The sequence below is a fragment of the Dasypus novemcinctus genome, chromosome 16 (assembly GCF_030445035.2).
Source record: "Dasypus novemcinctus isolate mDasNov1 chromosome 16, mDasNov1.1.hap2, whole genome shotgun sequence".
In the NCBI taxonomy this organism is placed as follows: Eukaryota; Metazoa; Chordata; class Mammalia; order Cingulata; family Dasypodidae; genus Dasypus; species Dasypus novemcinctus.
In genome coordinates, this window is record NC_080688.1 from 20081269 (window position 1) to 20105088 (window position 23820).

At 37.9% G+C, this 23820-nt stretch overlaps 1 pseudogene; it reads left to right on the forward strand.

The window, feature by feature from the left end:
• Positions 1 to 22510, forward strand: part of LOC105744168 (follistatin pseudogene) — a 31108-nt pseudogene extending 8598 nt beyond the window's left edge.
• Positions 22511 to 23820: the final 1310 nt, after the last annotated feature.

A 23820-nucleotide genomic window follows, 5' to 3' on the forward strand; every position in this document is an offset into this window, starting at 1 on the left:
AATTAAGGGGGAAATGGAAAGGACAATTGAGTTTTATGGCTATGAGTCTTTAAAAAAGAGCCAGGAGGTTGTCAGAAGGATTGCCCTTATGCACACCTGAGCAGAGTCTCAGAGACAGCTAAAGTAGATACAACCCCAGGTATTGGTTCTTTTGAGAGCTAAAGAGACCCACATGTCAGTTGGCCCTTCTTTGGAGTTGGTGTTTCTGCATAATGGAGCTGGACTCAGATGTGATCTCTTTTCACAAGTCTTCCCTGTTACTTTACCGGAATTGTAGTTTGTGCTGGGGTTTAAGATATATCTAGGGGATCTGAATCTCTGGACTGACAATATGATAGCCAGGCCCTGAGCCTCAACAGACTTCAGCTCCTACACTCTGGTTTAGTGGACTTACCCCACTCAGCTAACATGGAGTTGAAGAATGTCAACCATCACACCATGGAGCCAAGAGTGCCTACAACTGAAAGTAGGAGGATTGCATCCAGTATCCATGTTGAATCTAAGCCCCCTCTTGAAATAGATGTGGAATGGACATAACCAATCCAAGGTCCACAGGAAGGAGGAATACAGTAAGGATTAGAGTGGACTTACTGCTATTCTATTCATGAACTACTGTGGTTAGTAATCGTGGATTGTAAGACTAAATATTATGAAGATATCTGTTCTACCCAAACTTATTTATAAGTTTAACACAATCCCAATAAAAATTATAATAACATTTTTTTTTACTGAATTGGAAAAGGTAACTATGAAATTTATTTATATGGGCAAGAGGCACTGAATAGCTAAAGACATATTGAAAAATAAAAACAAAATTGGAAGAAATACACTACCTGATTTTAAAACATAATATCAAGCTATAATGGCCAAACTGCATGGCATTGGCACAAGAATATACATACTGACCAATGAAACAGAGTTCTGATAAAGATTTTTGTATATATGGTTAAGTGACACTTGGCAATATCATCAAGCCCACACAATGGAAAGAGAATGAACTCTTCAACAAATTGTGCTTGGAAAACTGGATATCCATATCCAAAAGCATGAGACAGAATCACCATTTCATACCTATACAAAAATTAATTCCAGATGGATCAAAAATCTAAATATAAGAACCAAGACCTAAAAACTCCTAGAAGATAATATAGGGAAATATCTACAAGAACTTGTAGTGTGAAATGGTTTCATAAACTTTACACCCAAAGCACAACCAATGAAAGAAAAAATAGATAAATAGGACCTATTCAAAATGAAAAACGTTTGAGCTTCAAAGGAGTTTGTCAAGAAGGTGAAAAGGCAGCCTACTCAATGGGAGAAAATATTTGATAACTAACTATGCAATAGAGTCTAATATCCAGCATATATAAAGAAATCCTGAATCTTGAAAAGAAAAAAGACAATCAACCCATTTTAAAAATGGGAAAGAGATTTTATTAGACACTTCTCTATAAAGAATTAAAAATGGCTAAAAAGCACATGAGAGGCGGAGCAAGATGGTGTCCGAGTAAGTACACCATCATCATCTCTCCTGCAAAGGACCAGCTGAGTGGTGATGGAATCCTGCTGGAGAGAGCTGTTTTGGGAATCTACAAAGGAGATGTCTGGACAGTGATCTGGAGAGACTGCAACAAAATTAGTGCTTGCTCAAGATGAAACTGTATGTTTCTAACACTGAACTCAGAAGCTGTGGGAAGGTAAATCCCTTCCCCCTAGGGGAATGGTTGCAGCATTCCCTGAGAACTGTCAGTCTTGTGGTGGAGTTCCCAAGCCCTGTGTTCCCCAAATGCATGAAACCCCAAGCCCATGTTCCCTGAACACCTGCAACCCACATTTCACAGACCTACATACCCCGTGTCCACATTCTCCCAGGCCTCTGTTTCCCAAACCCAGCACTCCTGGAAATCTGTCATTACCCTAGCCCTCAGGTCTTGGACTAACTCTGGGAGTGGGAGGGCTTAGGTGAGAAGTGCAGAGGGGCCCAAGGAGTGCAGGTTCAATTATCTGATCCCCCCCTTTTATTAAGTTTGGAGAACCATACCAGCTTACTTGGGAAGAGCCTAGGAAGATAGGAGGGGCAAATCTGCTGAGAGAGCTCAATATACCTAAATGCCCTGGGATAGGAAACTTAGTCTGGGAAAAGGTGGAGTCAAAAAATTAACTTGCCCCCCTGTAGCATACCTAAGGGAGAGAGACAGTAGGACGTGCTTTGCAGGCTTCCAATAGCATACTTAAGGTTCTTGGCAAGTGGTGGGTGCTGTCTCTCAAAAAATTAAGAAACATTGTTTTCTGAGGTGAGTTGGTTCACTGGGGATCCATTTGAATCTCCTATGGGAGCCCTCACATAGCCTTCCTATTGCCCTGGGAGAGAGGGAAGTGAGGAACAGAGAAAGGGAGAAGGTCAGACTCTTAAGCAGTTTATTCAATTGCAAAGATGATTCCTTGCTTGAGGCCTTCTCTGGTCTTTTTTTGATGGTTTGTTTTCTTGTTTTTCCTTCCTCTATATCCCTCTATGGCCCTTTTTTTCCTTTCTAGTTTTCTTGCTTGCTTTTTTTTCTTTTTCACTTAAAAAATTTGTTTTCTTTTTTTTTTTTATATTAGGTGCTGCAGGCGATATTTCTTATTTGCTGTGGTTCCTCATTGTCAATTTCCTCTTTCCTATGTGTACTGATTTTGGGTACCAATGCTATACCCTTTCCTTTACATCTTTCTATCCTCCATCATTTATTGTTTCTCTTACATTCCACCAGTCTTTCTTTACTCCTAAAATTTCTGACTTTTTATTTCTAATACCTCTAATCTGTTTTCTATCTTTTATTCACTATTCATATTCTTGTCCTTTCTTTTCTCTTTCCCTCTCTCCTTACCACACTGACCTTTTAATGCATATTATGTTTCTCCCCATATTTTTTTAATATGTCATTATAGGTACTCCACTTTTTTTGCTGTTATAACTCTACAAAGCTTACATGAATTCACTATCCATTCTCCTAGATCTCACCTTGTCTTCTGCTAGCATTCACTATCAATACTACTATTATATTTTTCTTCTCTTAGCCCTTTTGATTCTTCTGGCCCTAATATTTTCCTTCAAGGGAACTTAGAGAACAACAAGGAAATAGAATAAGAAGAAAAAAGTGACAAACAGAAGACTTAACATATACTCAAAAACAACAACTAATTAAACCCCAAGATAGCTAGTTAACAAGAAGCTAGTTAACTGAATAAACCCAACAAGATAAAATGATGACCAGACAGCAAAAAACACTGCAAACCATAACAATAGTCAGGAAAACATGATACAATACAATGAACAAACTAAAAGCCATGAAGAGGAGAGGAACATTGTAAAGCTAATTAAAGCTCTCAAAACATGTATTGTGGACCAAATTAATGAAGTGAAGGAAGAGATTAAGTATATTAAGAAAACTCTTGGAGAGCATACAGAAGAAATTGTAATCATATGCAAAAAGTAAATGGATATGATAGGGGATCAACAGCACAATCCAAGAAATCAAAAATATACTCTCAGCAAATAGCAGCAGATTTGAAGAGGCAGAGGAAAGAATTAGTGATATGGAAGACACTACATCTGAAATCAAAGAGATAGTAAAACTGATAGATAAAAAGCTAGAAAAAGTCCAGCAGGGACTTAGGGACTGAATGACAATGCAAAATGTGCAAACATATGCATTATAGACATCCCAGAGGAGAAGAGAAGGGAAAGGGACAGAAGGAGTGTTAGAGGAAATAATGGCTGAAAACTTCCCAAATCTACTGAGGGAGATGCATATACATGTCCAGGAAGCACAATGCACCCCAAATAGCATAAATCCCAACAGGTCTACCCCAAGACATATACTTGTCAAATTATCCAATGCACAAAACAAAGAGAAAATACAAAAAGCAGCAAGAGAAAAGAGAACATACAAGGGAGGCTCTGTAAGATTAAGTGCTGATTTTCATCTGAAACCATGGAGGCAAGAAGGCAATGGTATGACATAGTTAAGGTACTAAAAGAGAAGAATTTTCAAAAAAGAATACTCTATCCTGTAAAGCTAGCATTAAAAAATGATGAAGAGTTCAAAATATGCACAGATAAACAAAAACTAAGAGAGTATGCCAACAAGAAAACTGCCCTTCAAGAAATACCAAAAGGAGGTCAGCAGGAGGAAAGAATAAAAACAGGAAGGACAGAGTTGTGCAGGAGAGTGTAAGAACAACTAAAATGACAAAAAGGGGAAAAAAATCAAACAACGTATGACAAACACAAATCCAAAGAAAATATGGCAAATTTTAAGTAATTCCTCGAAAGTAATAACACTGAATCTTAATTGATTAAATTCACCTGTTAAGAGACACAGATTGGATGATTGGATAAGGAAATATGACCCATGTATATGCTGTCAACAAGAAACACATCTTAGACACAGAGATTCAAGGAGATTGAAAGTGAATGGCTGGAAAACAATCTTACAGGCAAACAATAAACAAAGAAAAAAAGGGTAGAAGTAGCTATAGTAACATCAGACAAAATAGAAATTAAATGCAAAATAATTGTGAGAGACAAAGATGGACACTACATATTAGTGAAAGGGATAATCTTCCAAGAAGAAAGAACAATCAAAATGATTTATGCCCCTAAAATGTGTGCCTCCAAATATGTGAGGCAAACACTGGAGAAACTAAGGGAAGGATTAGAATCCTCCACAATTATAGTGGGAGACTTTAATACACCACTATCACCATTGGACAGAACGTCTCAAAAGAACCAATAAAGAAACAAAGACTTTGAACAATATATTAGAGGATCTGGATATCATAGACATATACAGAACATTACACCCAAATACAGCAAGATATACATTCTTCTCAAGTGCACATGGATCATTCTCCAAAATAGACCACATGCTAGGCCTTAAAGAAAGTCTTAATCAATTCAGAAAGATTAAAATCATAGAAAATAATTTCTCTGACCACAGTGGAATGAAGCTGAAAATATGCAAGGGCCAGAGACCCATATTTGGCACCAAGATATGGAAGTTAAATAACACACTCCTATAAAAAAAAAAGTGGGTCAAGGAAGAAATGCAACAGAAATCAATAACTACCCTGAAACTAATAAAAATGATAGCGCAGTGTACCAAAACTTATGGGATGCAGCTAAAGGTGTACTGATAAAGAAATTCGTAGCCATAAATTCCTATATCAAAAAAGAAAGAGCTAAAATAGAAGACCTAACTGTACACTTGGAGGAACGAGTAAAAAAACCCAACAAACTAACCCCAAAGAAAGAAGAAAGAAAGAAATATCAAAGATCAGAGCAGAACTAAATGAAATAGAAAATAAGAAAGTGCTTGAAAAAAATAAAACAAAGAGGTGGTCTCTGGGAAGATCAATAAAATTGACAAAACCTTAGCTGGACTAACAAAGGAAAAAAGAGAGAAGATACAAATAGACAAAATAAGAAAGAAGAAAGGGGATATCACCACTGACTCTCTCAAATAAAGATGATCATAAGAGGATACTTTGAAAATCTATATTCCAACAAGAAAGACACTTTAGAGAAAACAGACAAATTCCTAGAAACACATAGCAGCATACATTGATGAAAAAAGTATTCAATGTTCTCAAAAAACAAATGACAAGAAAGAGATAAAATCAGTCATTAAAAACTTCCTTCCTAAGTAGATCCCTGGTCCATATTGTTTCACAGGTGAATTCTACCAAACATTATAGAAAGAACTAACAATCTTGCTTAAACTATTCCAAAAAATCTAAATAGAAGGAGCATTGCCTAACTCATTTTATGATGCCAACATTACCCCAATACCAAAGCCAAATAAAGAAACCACAAGAAAGGAAGATTACAGACCAATCTCTCTAATGAACCTGGATGCCAAAATCCTCAACAAAATACTTGCTAATCATATTCAGCAACCATTAAATTGAATTATACTCCTTGACCAAGTAGGATTCATTTCTGTTATGCAAGGATGGTTCAACATAAGAAAATCAATTAATGTAATACACCACATAAACAGATTGAAGGAAAAATATCACATGATCATATCTATAGATGCAGAAAAGCATGTGACAAAATACACCACCCTTTATTGATAAAAACACTGTGGAAGATTGGAATAGAAGGAAACTTTCTGAACATGATGAAGGGTATATATGAAAAACCCACAGATAATATCATATACAATGATGAAATCCTAAAATCTTTCCATCTAAGTTCAGGAACAAGGCAAGGGTGCCTACTATCACCCCTTCTATCTAACATTGTGTTAGAAGTACTTGCTTAAGTACTGAGGCAAGAAAAAGAAAAAGATATAAAAGGATCCAAATAAGAAAGGAAGAAGTCAAAATTTCACTATTTGCAGATGACATGATCCTGTACATAGGAAGCCCTGAGAAGTCTACAACAAAGTTTCTAGAACATATAAATGAGTTCAGTAAAGTCCCAGGTTATAAGATCAATGCATAAAAATCAGTAACATTTCTGTGCACTAATGATGAACAGTCTAAGGAGGAAATCAAGAAACAAATACCATTTACAATAGTATATTAAAAATCAAATACCTAGGAATAAATATAACTAAAGATGTAAAAGACTTATACACAGAAAAGTACACAACACTGTTCAAGGAAATCAAAGAAGATTCAAATAAATGGAAGACTACTCCCTGTTCATGGATAGGAAGACTAAATATTATTAAGATGTCTATCCTACCAAAACTGATCTACAGATTCAATGCAATTCCAATAAGAATCAACACAGCATTTTTTAATGAACCAGGAAAAGTACCTATGAAACTTATTTGGACAGGAAAGAGGCCCTGAATAGCCAAAGACATATTGAAAAAGAAAAATGAAATTGAAGGAATCACACACCCTGATTTCAAAACATACTACAAAGCTATAGTAGTGAAAACAGCATGGTATTGGTACAAGGATAGACACACTGACCAATGGAATTGAATTGAGAGTTCTGATATAGATGCTAATATATACAGTCATCTGATATTTGACAAGGCCACAAAGCCCCCTCAACTAGGAGAGAATGGCCTCTTCAATAAATGGTGCCTAGAGAATTAGATATCCATATGCAAAAGAAGGAAAGAGGATTACTATCTCACATCTTATACAAAAATTAACTCAAGATGGATCAAGGATCTAAATATAAGAGCCAGGACTGTAAAGACCTTGGAAAACAATGTAGGGAAGCATCTACAAGACCTTGTAATAAGAAATGGCTTCATGAACTTTACACCCAAAGCTTGAGCAGCAAAAGGACAAATAGATAAATGGTACTTCCTCAAAATTAAAGCCTTTTGCACCTCAAAGGAGTTTGTCATTAAAGTGAAAAGAGAGTCTACCCATTGGGAGCAATATTTGGTAACCATATATCTGATAGGAGACTTATATCCTGCATATATAAAGAACTCCTATATCTTGAAAATAAAAAGGCAAAAAAAAAAAAAACTTTAAAAAATGGGCAAAAGATCTGAACAGATGCTTCTCTAAAGAAGAAATACAAGTGGCTAAAAAGTATATGAAAAAATACTCAAAATCACTAGCTGTTAGGGAAATGCAAATCAAAACTACAATGTGATACCAACTTACTCCCATAAAACTAGCAGCTATCAAAAAATCAGAAGACTACAAGTACTAGAGAGGATGTGGAGGAATGGGAACACTCATCCACTGCTGGTGGGAATGCAGAAGAATCCAGCCATTCTGGAGGACAGCTTGGTGATTTCTCAAAAAGTTAGCTATAAGTTTTCATATGATCCAGCGATTCCAACTTGTTATATACCCAGCAGAACTGAAAACAAGGACACAAACTGATATTTGGACACCAATGTCCATAGCAGATTTATTTGCTATTGGATAAAGTTGGAATCAACCCAAAAGCCCATGAACAGATGAATGGATAATTATAATGTGGTATATGCATACAATGGAATACTAGTCAGCTTTAAGGACGAATACACTGCAAACACATGTGATAACATGGATGAATGAATCTTGAGAACCTTATGCTGACTGAAGCAAGCCAGGCATTGAAGGACAAATACTACATGACCTCTCTGAATGAAATAAGAAGGCCAAGCTGCCTCAGAGAGCTAGAGACTGGAAGATAGGCATAAAGGAATTTGGGGGAGAGGAAAGTTGTGAGCTGATGCCTACATTGGTGAAGTCTATAATAAGCTGAAGGTAAGTATTTGTACATGTAAGGGGTAAGATGGGGGCATATGGAAAGCTTTGAGTGCAGCTTTAAAGACTTAAGGGGGGCTAGGGTTTGGAAGATGGTTCAGATGGCCCATGGAATTGGGGGGAAGGCTGGGGGAATAGTCTAATATGGGAGACTGTCAGGTATGTGGTTGAAACTATAATGTTGTGAAAACACTTTAGAAAGTATAATAAGGAAGGATCACATGTTTAAGGCACGTAAGGGGGGCATCTGGCACAGGGGAAGGCTTCTAGGGAGTATATGAGTGCTCATTTTGTCATAGTGTGTTAATTCATTGGTTGGAGACCATACAATGAGTGTGAAGGTATACCCACAACCAGGGGAGGCCTGAATTACTCACACAGAGGGAATTGCATCCCACAAGAGAATTGGTGGCTCACAATGGGTTAAGGCAGTCGAGTATGTCAAGCCCTCAACATTGTTGCAAGTACCTGTAAATCTGGTCTCTCAGGTAGTAAAGATTGATTGACACTCTGGGCCCTGGTGGGGGGAGAGGTATAGAATAGATGGAAGCAGGGTAAATGGGAGGCAATGGAAGTGCTCCACAAGATCATATAAGGATGGATAGAGGGTATATTAACTTATAACAAAATGTATAAAAGTCTATAAGCTAAAATGTAAACCATAATGTAAAACATAAGGAAAATGAAAATTTAGAAATTTGTAGAACCTAAAATATAAACAATAATGTAAACCAAAATGGAACCATGTTTGATAGCTATGTTTCAAAATCTGTACATCAGCTGTAGCAAATATGGACATGTAAAAGATCATTGCTGGGGAAGGGGGAAAAGTCTTTGATGTTGGATATATAGGAGTCCCCTATATTGTATATATGAATTACTGTGATCTAAAACTTTTTTGAAGACAAAATTAAAAATTAGAAAGAAAAAAAGAAAGAATGGAGACACTGAGGAAGAAATGAAAGAAAGTGCCTTGCCACTTTGCATACTGGCAACACCTATTACAATGATGAAAGGCAAAGTGTTTAAAACAAAGCTTTATAATATTTTTCATTTTTTAAATACACCAATTTGTTTTTACTTTATTTTACTATTTCTAAATTAGTAGATATATTTCTAATCATTAAACCTATCTCTATATTTCATTTTCTTATTAATTGAATATGGCAATATATTAGGCTTCAGTGTTGAAGAAATTGGACCACAGGGAGGTTCAACTATGTCATAGGAGGAACATGGTGTGGGTTGTTATTGATGGTGGTACATGTTTGGGAGGGAGTTTTCCAGGGCATGTATATCAGGCATATTAAAATGTTCTGATACATGTTGGGTATTTTCATAGAAATTACAGTTACAAACATCAACTGAGGGAGTGCTGACTTCATATTTAGGGGACCTCTGTCACATTCCCCAATGTAACAGCAATAATCCCTCAAGTGCAATGGAAAAGACCAACAAGGAAGAATGGTCCAGTGATGAGCCCTTGGTACTGATGACTATGCTTATGAGCCTGTGCACCTGAAATATGAACTAGGCCTAGAACTGCAGGGTGCCTAAGATTTACCTCCTGAGAGCCTCCATGTTGCTCAAATATGGCCACTCTCTAAGCCAAACTCAGCATGTAAATGCGTTACCTTCCTTCCAGTGTGGGACATGACTCCTGGGGATGAGCCTCCCTGGTACTGAAGAATTACTACCAATCATGAACTGGTGATGCAACTAGAAAGAAACCTTGAATAAAAGGGTCAACAGAGACAAGCAGAATATCTCACCCTATATGTAGGATCTTGTGTTAAAAGCTTCTTTTTGACCTTGAATAAAAGTGGAAAATGGCAAAGACAAATGAGCTTATATGGCTAAGAGTCTTCTAAAAAGTGTTGGGAGGGCATCAGAGGGAACATGGTTATGCACACCTCAGCAGGTCCCCAGAAAAAGCTAAAGTAGATACAACCCTAGCTACTGGTTCTCCTGAAGGCTATGCAGGCTCACAGGGTATATGGTCATGGCTAATGGATTTGGAGTTCTGTTCCATGTCAGTGGGTCCTACTTTGTAATTTGTGTTCCTGAAAGTGATAGAGCTGGACTCAGATGTGACCTTTCTACATCATGCCTTTTCTGTCACTTTTACTGAACCTGTGGTTGGCGCTAGGGATGGTATATATTCAGGGGACTTGAATCTCTGGACTGCCCATGTGCCAGCTGGACCCTGAGCCTCAGCAGAGTTGCAATTCCTACTCTCTAGTTCATTGGACTTACCCAGATCAGCTAACAGGGAGGTGAAGATGGTCAACCACCACACCAGAGAACCAAGGGTGCCTACAACTGCAGGCAGAATTGTATTCATCATCCATGTGGAATCTAAACCCCCTCTTGATATAGAGGTGGAGTGGATGACATCATCTCATGGTCCACAGAATGGAGGATTAAAATATGGATTAGAGTGGATTTACTGATATTCTACTACAAAACTATTGTGACTAGTAATAGAAGAAATTGTCACATTGATGTGGAGAATGTGGCCACAGTAGTTGCTGAGGACAGGGAGAAGGAAGAAGAGATGTGATGTGGGGGCATTTTTGGGACTTGGAATTGTCCTAAATGATATTGCAGGGTCAGATGCTGGACATTATATATCCTTCCATAAGCCAGTGAATATACTGGGGGAGAGTGTGAACTACAAGGTAAACTATTATCCATGTGGTGCAGCAGTGCTTCAAAATGTGTTTGTCAAGTGCGATGATTGTGTCACAATGATGTGGGAAGTTGTTGGTGTGGGAGAAGTGGGTTCAGGTGGTGAGGGGTATATGGGAACCTCATGTTTTTCTAATGTAACATTTTTTTTGTGATGTATGCATCTTCAAAAAATACAATTTACAAAAATGTTTGGGGTGGGGTGTGGATGGTGGGTTATATGGGAACCTCTTATGTTTTTTTTTAAATGTAGTTTTCTGTATGATCTATTAAATTTAAGTTAAAAAGTGTTAAAAATAACAAATAAAAATTAAATAAAAAGCACATGAAAAGATGCTCAACATCACTAGCTATTAAGGAAATGCAAATCAAAGCTACAATGAGATATCATCTTTTACCCATTAGATTGGTGGCTATTTATAAAAACAGAGGGCTACAAATGTTGGAAAGGATGAGTAGGGAGGGGAACACTTATACACTGCTGGTGGGAATGTGGAATGGTGCAGACATTGTAGAAGACAATTTGGCAGTTCCTCAGGAAGCTAACTATAGAAGAGCCATATAATCCAGCAATCCCACTGCTGGATATATACCTGGAAGAATTTAAAGGTGGGATATGAACAAATATATGCACACCAATATTCATAGCAGGATTATTCATTTTTGCCAGAAGTTGTAATCAACCCAAATTCCTTCAACAGATAAATGGATAAGCAAACTGTGATATATACTTACAATGGAATATTACTCAGCTGTGAGAAGAAATTCTGTGTTAACACATTGGATAACATGGAAGAAACTTGAAGACCATGTGTTGATTGAAGTAAGCCAGGCACTGAAGAAAAATATTACTTGACCTCACTGATATGAATTAAGCAAATTGAGCAAATGCACAGAGCTAAAGTCTGGAAGACAGGTTTACATGAGACAGAAAGGGAGTAGAGGGTGGTGAGCTGATGCCCATATGGTCAAACTCTAGGATAAGTTGGAAGGGTATGGTAGGGCAGTGGATGGACATGACACTAGTGCAGTGATGTGAGAGGGTATGGCTTTGCTGGTCTGTTGAGTGGCTGTAGGGTGTGGGGTTTTGGTTGGATTATCCATGGAACTGGGGGAGGGTCAGGGAAAGGAGATGATGAACTCTGGGGATTTGCAGTTCTATGGTTAAACCCACAATGTTGGGAATATTCTTTTGGCAAATATGGCAGTTGAGGGTTATTGGTGTGTGGTGTTTGTGGGGGCAATATGGGGTAGGGAGTACTTGAGGCAGGCTTCTATGGAATACCTAACTGTTGGTCATGTCACAGTGTGTTATATCAGTTCGTGGAGACCCACACAATAAACAAGAAAATATTAAACTCTCACCATGAGAAGTCCTGCTATATTCTCAAATAGAGGGTCCAGAATCTCATGAGAATAGGGAGTGTGTAATAAAAGAAAACAAAACAGTATGTGTATGTCAATCCTTTAATATTTTTGCAAGTAACTATGAATCCTATTCTTTCAAAATTCAAACTTAGTGGTTACCAAAGGCTCTGATTGGTAGGGGAGGGAAAATTAGAGTAGATGCAACACAGGGCATTTTTAGGATATTAGAATTGTTCTGCATTTTCTTGCAATAACAGATATAGGCCATTTTAAATTTCATTAAAACCTATAAAAGTATATGGTCCAAAATGTAAACCACGATGTAAACCATTGACCATGTTTAGCAGCAATGCTTCAATAATTGTAAGTCAATTTTAACAAATGTGCCATACACATGTAAAGTGTTATGAATAAGGAAGAGTGGAAAAGGGGGAAGGCGTTGGGTATAGAGGAATCCTCTATATTCTCTATGTGACTTTTCTGTAAACTAAAGCTTCTTTGAAGATAAAATGAAGAGAAAAAAAAAGAGACACTGGTGAAATATAAGGTATAAAATGTCTCTCTACATTCAAGACAATATTTCTTATGGTGGTGAAAGACACAATGTCTAAGCAAATTTTATTGTTTCAAATTTTTGTAATTTACTTGCTATTTTTAAAACTTATTATTTCTTTTTGTTATTAATTTCATTTGCTTATTTTTTGGCTTCATTTTTGGAGAGGTTTTTGATCACAGAAGTTCACAACTGTGGCAGGGGAGGATCATTGTTGTGGGGTGTCAGTAATGGGTGTCAGTAATCAGGAAAGGTTCACCTGGAACATGACTCTAAGGCATATGAATATATTCAAGTGTTCATGGGACACTGCCTCAATGGATGGAGAACCACAGAATAACCACAAAAAATATTGAATTCCTATCCTGGGGAGCCCTGCTACAGTCTCTAATAGGATGGTAAGAATCCATCAAGTACAAGGCAGTGTCTAGTGAAGGAAGACCGATCATTATGCCAGGCCCTTGATATTAATGCTTGTACTTTGAACCTTTTCTTGTGAAATTGAGCTTAGCCTAATATTATATATTGCCTAAGAGTTACCTCCTGAAGCCTCCTTGTTGCTCAAATGTGACTTCCCTCTAAGTCGATTGTAGCATATAAACACACTACCTTCCCCCACTGTTGGGCATTATTCTGGGAGATAAGCCTCCCTAGCATCAAGGGATTACTACCAAGCACCAACTAGTAATGCATCTGGAAACAGAACTTGGCCAAAAGGGGGAAATGGTAAATACAAAGGAGTTTCATGGCTAAGAGATTTCAGAATGAGTCAGGAGATCATTCCAGAAATTATGTTTACACATATATCAGCAAGATCTCATTGACCACTGCAGTAAACATGCCTCAAACAGTGAGGTTCCTGAGGGTTCTAGAGACATCCAGACACTCTAAGCAGGGCAGACAGATTCAGGAATTTGGCTCCCTGGCAGCCGGCCTTACTTTGATATTTATGACCTCCCCGTGTAACATAATTAGACACATTTATAATTTCCCTACACATGTTTCTTCAGTCTTTTTTATTTGGACCTATAATTAGCATTATACTTGTTAAAGGAATGTCCTAGAGACTTTAAGCTTTGGCCTGTCCAAGTGCCAGTTGAACCCTGAATTTAGGAAAATTGCAAAACCTACTCTCCAATTCATTGGACTCACTCAGGACAACTAACAAGGAGATGATGATGGAAAACACCCATCCTAAGGAACAGAGAATGTCTGTAGCAGCAAGATAGTCCCATCCATCTGCCTCATGGGATCTAAGCATCCTCTCAATTAGAAACTTAGTGGGCATCACCATTCCAAAATCCTCAAGATTGGGGAATGAACAATGGATTAAGGTTTACTTATTATTCTATTATAAACTTATTATTTTTCTAGAAATACAAGAACTTTCGTCATTGATATAAAGGCAGTGACTACCAGAAGTTCTGAGGGGAGGGAGAGGGAAGAATTAGGTGTGACATGGGGAATTTTGGGGGCCCCATAGTTAGTAGCAATACTTTACTACATGTTCATCAATTGAAACAAATTTACCACACTAATTATGGATGTTATTAATATGGGAAACTGAGGAAGGAGGTGGATGAAGCATGTGGGAATCCCCATGTTTTTTAATGTAACATTTATGTAATCTAAAGCTGCTTGAAAAATAAAAACAATTTTAGAAAGATTTCCTTTAAAAGTGAGAAGACATTGTCTAAAAATGAAGACTTTTAAATGCAATATCAATATCAATAGTGATATTATTCTGATAAAACATAGAATCTTTGTCTTATAGACAGATTACCCAGATGGTTAAAAACTTTTTCTTACCTTTTTCTAAAAGCAGAATAATAATAAAAGAAGAAATTCTTTATTTTAACAGATAGAAAACCAAATTCTAAATTTGCATTAATATAATGTATTATATGAAAAGTCTTAAAATATCAGATCTTAGCTTTGACCCATACAAACAAAATTCAGTCTGAATATTTAAGGCTAGGACATACAATTAATGAGTATAATGCTATGTTGTTAATGTGGGAACATGTGTGAGGAGGAGGGGCATGTGTATGGGAATTCCCAGTTTTATGTGTGTTTTTGTTTTTTTATTTAAAAATCATACAATAACATATATAAACAATAATTATATAGTAAACATTAGGAGCTTAAGAAACAAACATGCATATCATCATAGAGGGCTCCCATTCATCACCTAACCACCAAGTCCTTGCATTGTTTTGAAACTTTTGTCAAAAACTATGAAAGAGCGTTGTCATATTCTTACTACTAACTATAGCCCATATCTCCATTTGGAGTATTTCCTCCAATCCCATCCATTATTAATACCCTACATTAGTATTATTATTATTTTAAAGATTTTAAAGGTTTCACATTACATAAATGTAATATAAGAAAATAATAGAGCCCTGGGATGGAAGGTGTGGAAAGACAGCATAGGATTAGGCAGGCAAGTCTCAGCTCTCTCATAAAAACAACAATGAACCAATAGCTGCCCTAAGGACCTGCTTTGGGGATCAGCAGACCAGGACAGGGCTTCACAACACTCAGGAGGGTGAGGAACAGAGACAAGCCAAAAACAACAAATGTGAGTTACCAAGCCCTCATGATGGCTGGGAAGGCTTCCTTACCCCAACTCCAATATAATAAGTGAGGTAAAACTCCTGGTTCACTGCTGCTGACTGAGAAGGGAGCAGATGTCTTCCTCCCCATCAATTCTTACGAAGGAAAAGGGAGGGTGAGTCAGGGCATTTCTTCAGTGAATTCAGCTAAAGGAGCCCTTTCTTGAGTCTCAGCTCTGGCAAGACAAAAACAAAGGAAAACAGGGAGAAACATACCACAGTGAAAAAGTAAGACAACTAGCACTATCTGCTGGCCAGTCTGGAGATTGCATGGACAAAAACTGCACTTCGGTCTCTCTGTCTTCTAACTTCTGGGAGCAAGTCTGTACCTTATTAGTGAGCCCTGGCAAGATTATCATAACTTAAGCTGGAATATTTTAAATATGTAGGATAAGTTAAACCAAATATCATAGGAGTGCTGTGAAAAAATAATAATAGGTGAGAGAAATTGGACATCAGAGTAAATTCACCAGTATATTTAGATGGCTGGACATGAGCAAAAAATTTAAAGCCATACTAGGAAATAGGAAGAGATGGCCCAGCCAAAGGAAAAAATAAATCCTGACAATATGTAGGATTTAAGAAAATTAATCAGTGATAATCATACAGCTGTCCTAAATCACATCAAAGAACTTAAAGAAAATATAACTAAAGAGAAAAAGAATATTAAGAAGACACTGGGTGAGCATAAAGAACAATTTCAAAGTTTGCAAAGAAGTGCATTCCCCCCAGCGTGGGACATGACACCCAGGGATGAGCCTCCCTGGCACCGAGGGATCACTACCAAATACCAGCTGAAGATGCAACTAGAAAATGACCTTGAATTAAAAGTTCAATGTGGATCAGCAGAATATCCCTGTCTACATATAATAACATGACTTTAAAATGCTGTCTGACATAATGTAAGGGGGAAATGGAAAGGAGAATTGAGTTTATATGGCTATGAGTCTCTAAAAAAGAGTCTGGAGGTTGTCAGAAGGATTGCCCTTATGCACACCTGAGCAGAGTCTCAGAGACAGATAAAGTAGATACAACCCCAGGTATTGGTTCTTTTGAGGAATAGAGAGACCCACGGGTTCTATGGTCATGGCAGATGGGGTTCACTGCCATGTCAGTTGGCCCTTCTTTGGAGCCGGTGTTTTTGCGTGATGGAACTGGACTCAGATGGGATCTCTTTTCACAAGACTTTCATGCTACTTTACTGGAATTGCAGTTGATGTTGGGGTTTAAGATATATCTAGGGGATTTGAATCTCTGGACTGACAATATGATAGCCACGCCCTGAACCTCAACAGACTTCAACTCCTACACTCTGATTTATTGGACTTACCCTACTCAGCTAACATGGAGTTGAAGAATGTCAACCACCACACCATGGAACCTAGAGTGCCTACAACTGAAAGCAGGAGGATTGCATCCAGTATCCATGTGGAATCTAAGCCCCCTCTTGACATAGATGTGTGATGGACACAACCAATCCAATGTCCACAGAGAAAATGTGGCATTGGTGTGGGAAGGGTGGCCATGGTGGCTGCTGGGTGTGGGGAATGGGAGATAGAGATGAGATGTGGAGGCGCTTTCGGGACTTGGAGTTGTCCTAGGTGGTGCTTCACGGACAATTACTGGACATTGTAGATCCCCCCAGGGCCCACTGGATGGAACGTGGGAGAGTGTGGGCTATGATGTGGGCCATTAACTATGAGGTGCAGCGATGCCCAGAGATGTACTTACCAAATGCAATGGATGTGTCATGATGATGGGAGAGAGTGTTGCTGTGGGGGGAGTAAGGGTGGGGGCGGTGGGGTTGAATGGGACTTCATATTTTTTGAATGTAATATTTTTTAAAAAATGAATAAAAAAATAAAATAAACACTTTAATTTTAAAAAATAAAAAAATTAAAAAAAAATAAAGTTTGCAAAGAAAAGTCACAGGCCTTGTGTTAATGAAAGTCATGGTGGATGAGATTAAAAATATATCAGAGGCACAGAAGAGCAGATTTGAATTGCTTGAAGATGGAATTCATGATTTTGAAGACAGAACATCTGAACTGGAAGAGACAGGAGAACAGAAAAAGAAGAGAAGAAAAAAAATTGAACAGGGTTTCTGGGAATTGAATGACAAGACAATGTGAAACACAAAGTCTTATGCATTATTGGTGTACCAGAAAGAGAAGAAAATGGAAAGGGGGCAGAAAGAATATTTGAGGAAATAATGACTGAAAAATTCCTGAACCTTACAAAGGCATAAATATCAGCATCAAAGAAGGACAATGCATCTCAAATGGAAAAATACTTACCCCAAGATACCTACTTTTTAGAATGATAAATACCAGAAACATAAAAATGATTCTGAAAGCAGCAAGAGAAAAGCAAAATATCATGTACAAAGGAATCTCTATAAAAGTAAGTGCAGACCTCTCAACAGAAACCATAGAGGAGCAAAGAAAGTGGTATGATGATTTAAGGTACTGAAAGAGAAAAACTGCCAACCTAGAATTCTTTATCTGGCAAATCTGTCCTTCAAAAATAAGGGAGTATACAAATTCTGCCCAAACAAAAATTGATAGAATATGTTACCAAAAGACCAGAATTACAAGAGATACTAAAGGGAGTGTGGCAGCCTGAATGGAAAAAACAAGGGCCAGAGTCTTGTAGAAGAATGTAGAAATGAAAATTATTAGGAAGGGTAAATTAAATGGTAAAAAGATAGACAACAGTACAATATGAGATTGGAAGTCAAAGGTCATAATAGATGAAGTAAATAATGCTTTTACAATAATAACATTGAATGTTAATGGCTTGAACTCCCCAATGAAAAGGCAAAGACTAGGGAAATGGACTTGGCCCAATGGTTAGAGGGTCCACCTTCCACATGGGAGGTCCGTGGTTCAAACCCCAGGCCTCCTTGACCCGTGTGGAGCTGGCCCATGTGCAGTGCTGATGTGTGCAAGGAATGCCATGCCACATAAGGGTGTCCCCCGCATAGGGGAGCTCCGTGTGCAAGGAGTGCACGCCATAAGGTGAGCCACCCAGCGCAAAAGAAAGTGCAGCCTGCGTAAGAATGGCACCACACACACAGAGAGCTGACACAACAAGATGACACAACAAACAGAAACACAGATTCCTGATTGAGCTGATAAGGATAGAAGTGGTCACAGAGGAATACACAGTGAATGCGCACAGAGAGCAGACAACTGGGGGGGCAGGGGAGAGAAATTTTTAAAAAAGACAAAGACTGATAGAATGGATTAAAATATGAGCCATCTATATGTTGTCTACAGGAGACTCACTTCAAACATTGGGACACAGCCATTTAAAACTGAAAGGATAGAAAGAGATATTCCACACAAATAATAACCAAAAAAGGAGCTGGAATAGTGATACTAATATGTCGGCATACAGACTTTCATAATATCCTTTTGGATCCTTTTTATTTCTGTGAAGTCACAAGTAAGGTACCCCCTTTTATTCCAGATTTTCAATTTTTGCATCTTTCTTTTTTCTTTGTTAGTCTAGCTAAGGATTTTTCAGTTTTATTGATTGTTTCATAAACAAGTTTTTGATTTTGTTGATTCACTCTATTGTTTTATTTTGTGTTGTCAATTTCATTTATTTTTGCTCTAGTCTTTGTTATTCCTTCTGCTTGCTTTAGGATTACATTGCTGCTTTTTTTCTAGTTCCTGTGGGTGTTCAGTTAGGCCTTTGGTTTTAGGTCTTTCTTCCTTTTTAATATAGAGATATAGGGCTATACATTTCTTTCTCAGCACTGCCTTTGCTGCATCCTATAAGTTTTAATAAGTTGTATTTTTGTTTTCATTCATCTTAAGATATTTATTTCTCTTGTAATTTTTTCTTTGACCATTGATTAAGAGTGTGTTGTTTAACCTCATCATATTTGCAAAATTTCTCATTTCCACCCATTTTTTACTTCCAACTTAATTCCAATATGTATGCTCAAAGAAGGTGCTTTGTTAAATTTATTATAAATATAATATAATATATTATATATGGTAATGTGATCTATAATATAGATCATAGATTATGTACAATATATAAATACTTGGCTAAGTTTCAATTTCACAATAAAAGGGTTCATAAGCACAATCATCAGTATCAAGATAGGGCCTGACATAATGGTCTGTCTTCCTTCACTAGTCACTGCCCTTTTCTTAGGGGATTCTTGCCATTCTATTAGATCTAATGTAACTGGATTCCCCAGAATAGGAAATCAATATTCTTTCATAAACTCTGTTACTTTTTTGCAGGTTTTCAGATTGTTCTTCATGCTCACACAGTGTCATCTTAGTATCTTTCATCTCTGTATTAGATATATTTTCCTTCATGTCCTTAAATCGATTAAGGAGGTTTGTGTGAGCATCATTTATTAGTTCTCTTAAATCCTATTTCTCATCTGGATTCTTGGTTTGTTCCTTTGTCTGGGCCATCTCTTCCTGTGTCTTTGTCTGGGTTGTTATCTTTTGTTATTTAGGCTTCTAATTATGTTTGTGATTTTGTTATCAACTTTTCTCTTTTACAAATGAGTTTATATGACTAAAAGACTTCAAAGTGAGTTGGGAGGTCATCAGAGGGATTGTGCGTATGTGCATCTCAGCAAGGTCTGAGACAGTCAAAGTAGATACAAGCCCAGGTTGTGGTACTCCTCAGGGCTACAGAGACACTAGGCCCTATGGTCATGACAGATGGATCTGGAGTTCAGTGCCTTACCAGTGGGTCCCAAATTGTGCTCCTGAGTGTAACGGAGTGGGACTCAGATGTGACCTCTCTTTGCATGCCTCTTCAGTCACTTTTGCTGAACATGTGCTTGGTGCTGGGGTCGGTGTATGCTCGGTTTTGCTGAACATGGGGTCGGTGCTGGGGTCGGTGTATTGTCTAAGTGCCAGCTGGACCCTGAGCTTCAGCAGAGTTGCAACAACTACTCTCCAGTTCATTGGACTTACCCAGGTCAGCTGACAGGGAGGTGAGGATGGCTAACCACCACACACCAGGGAACCAAGAGAGTCTACAGCTGCAAGCAGGAGAATTCCACCCATCGGCCATGTCGGATCTAAGCCCCCTCTTGATTTAGAGGTGGAGTGGACGTCAACATCCCAGTGTCTTCAGGATGGAAGAATAAAATATGAATTAGAGTGGACTTGCTGGTATTTTACTATGGAAATTTTGTGACTCTAGCAATGGAAGAAATTATATCATTGATGTGGAGACAGTGGCCACGGGAGGTCCTGAAGGCAGGGAGAGGGAAAAAGAGGTGTCATATGGTGGCATTTTTGGGATTTGGAGTTGTCCTCAATGATATTGCAGGGACAGATGCAGAACATTATATATTCTGCCCTAACCCACTGAATGGATTGGGAGAGAGTGTACACTACTACATAAACTATAATCCACACAGTGTAACAAATGTACTAATCAAATGCAATGAATGTACCACACTAATGAAAGAAGTTTTAGATGTGGGAGGGGAGGGCGTTGTAGGGAGTAGGGTATATGGGAACGTCTTATATATTTTAATGTAACATTTTATGTGATCCATGTATCTTTAAAAAAAGGTAATAATAGGAATTTTTAAAAATTTTCTCTCTTTTGCCTAGTGGTTTTATTTCACAGATTTTTTTAAATTTTTATTTTATTTTTCTCCAAAACTTTAAGATTTCCCTATTTAAATAATCAAAAGAGAGGCAGGGAGATGTTAATGGAGCCCAAATAAATCTACCATATCTGGAAAGAAATGGAAAGATTAGCCTATCTTCTTTCACTTTCTCAACTGGCCAGCAGGTGGTGATTCTCAGCAAACCCTTCCAAAGAGATGAATCCTACAATTTCCATTAGCTCTTCGGAACCAGTGAGTTATGGTAGATATAGTCACTAAAGAGAAGCCTCAGTGAGCCCTCTGTCACATCATCTCTCTCCTCAGGGAGAAATCTGTCTTTTCCCCTTTCTACCGGCCAATCATTCACAGATTTTAAAAAAGCTGTTCACCTTGGGGTGGGGGGTGAGGGGTGTTCCCAGCCATGGTTGTATCAACTCATGGTTTTACCCTTGGCCTCTCCATCTCTCCACCCCAATACTTCCTGGATGATGCATGTGGCACACTCCTGGTCTGCCATTCCCCAAGTGGCTCCCTCATGTGACTTCTATGCCTTCTCCCTTGTATTGCAAAAGAGCTGTGCCCTGCCTAGGCTACTCCAACAGCATGTTGGATTCTTCTCTAAGAAAATAGAATTATAAAAAGTGATCAGGCAGTACTGAGCACCTCCTGGACTCAGAAAGATATGAATGACAACACTCTACAAATGGACAGTTTTCAACAGGGGCACCTCCAACTGCATCCCCTGTAAAGAAATGTGAGAGAACATGGACTGTGGACCTGGAAAAAAAATGCCAAGTGAAAAAGAAGAACAGACCCTGGGTGTCTGCACTCCAGATTTTTCCAATATCACCCGGAAGGGCTTGGTTGGACAGAAACACCTACCGCAACAAATGTGCACTCTTCAAGGCCAAAGATAAAGAGCAGAACAGGAAGTCCAGAATCAGAGCAAATGTAAAAAGACCTGTCAGGATGTTTTCTGTACAGTGACATATAATCAGATTTGCCCAGAAACAGCCTCCTCTGAACAGTATTTCTGTGGGAATGATGGAGTGACCTACCCCAGCACCTTCATCGGAGAAAGGCTACCTGCCTGCTGGCAGATCGATTGGATTAGCCTATGAGGGAAAGTGTATCAAAGCAGAATCTTGTGAGGACATCCAGTGCCCTGGCAGATAAAATGTTTATGGGACTCCAAAGTTGGCAAAGCCTGGTGTTCCCTCTGTGATGAGCTGTGCCCTGAGGGTAAGCGACAAGATTGTCTGTTTCAATGATAATGCCATTTATGCCGGTGAGTGTGCCATGAAAGAGGCTACAGGTCCCTCAGGTGTGCTGCTGGAAGTAAGGCACTCTGGATCTTGCAACTCCATTTCAGAAGGCAACAAGGAAGAGGAAGAAGATTAAGACCAAGGCTACAGCTTTCCTGCATCTTCCATTCTAGAGTGGTAAACCCTCTATCAGTGTTCTGTGTTGACATAGCCTTTGGGCAAAAAAATTTAAAAAGAGAGGGTGAAAGGAAAGAAGAAAAAATATATTTTCCATACTGTAAATAAAGGTATGCTTAACTATTTTGGGGAAAAATTATACATAAAGGACCTTTTTCCTAAAGCTCTCTCCCAGGCTACCTTGTTACTCATTGGACATGGAGAGACAGTCATCGTGAGGTCTACTGTATGAGGCCTATAGTTGAAACTTATAGACATTTATTTATACTGTATCATGTTTTATAATTTATACATAAAATGTCTGATTGACTGTATATCTTGTTTTTGGAGAAATATATTCGTGAAAGGACGAGTGGTTATTATTTATTGTGAGTCCTCTTGCTTGTAAAGTGAAAGCTTTTCTTTTTCCTTGTAAACCATTTAAATCCATTCCTTACTATTCACTCACTCATCTGTTTCCCTTCATTTCATTGTTGTTAGGGTCTTTTCCATTTTAATATATTTGCATGAAAGTTTCTGTCTTGCTTATTTGTTGGATTTTCTTCTGCCTGTCTGTACATACATGCTCCCTCAGGTTTTGTTTGCAAGGAATCTTGACTGATCAAAAGGCATTATAACTGGCTCAAATGTCAGGTACAGCAGATGCATTTTCAAGGAAACTCCTGCTTCGGTTCTCTTGTTATGAGGAAGACATTTGAGGGAAAGGAGGGGATAACAATGTTAAAATTCTAATAAAGTTCTTTTCAGAAGTTACAGATCCAAAAAAATTGAGTGCTAGAAGCATCATGAGACTAAAAGAAGGGGAATGCTATACATTGGACCTTTTGTTAAGTGTTTCCTTTAAGCTAGCATCTTTAAAATTAGTTCTTTTAGAGTCAATGTGTCACTAAAAGTTACATCAAAGCTTTATCAGTTCAAGTTTCTTGCTTTTCATAATACATTTTTCTGATGTAACTTTATATTTTCAAATATGGCAAGTTAAATATAAATTCACTTAAAAATATAGTTTTATACTTTTCTACCATGCAAGTGTGCAATGTATATAAATGTTATAATGTTTTTTAAATAAACGATGAGAGAAAAAATTTTTTTTTAAATTTAAAGGAAAAAAAAAAAAGTTCAGTACCAAAGAGAAGTATGGGAGATCATCAAGTATGTGAATATATGCCTTATGGAAGTACCAGGAGAAGAGAGAAAGAGCAGAAGGAAATTTCCAATGGATCATGACACAAAACTTCCAAGTATAACAATAGGCATAAATACGCATGTTCAAGGAGGCCAAGAAAACCCAAACAGAATGAACTCAAAAAAGAC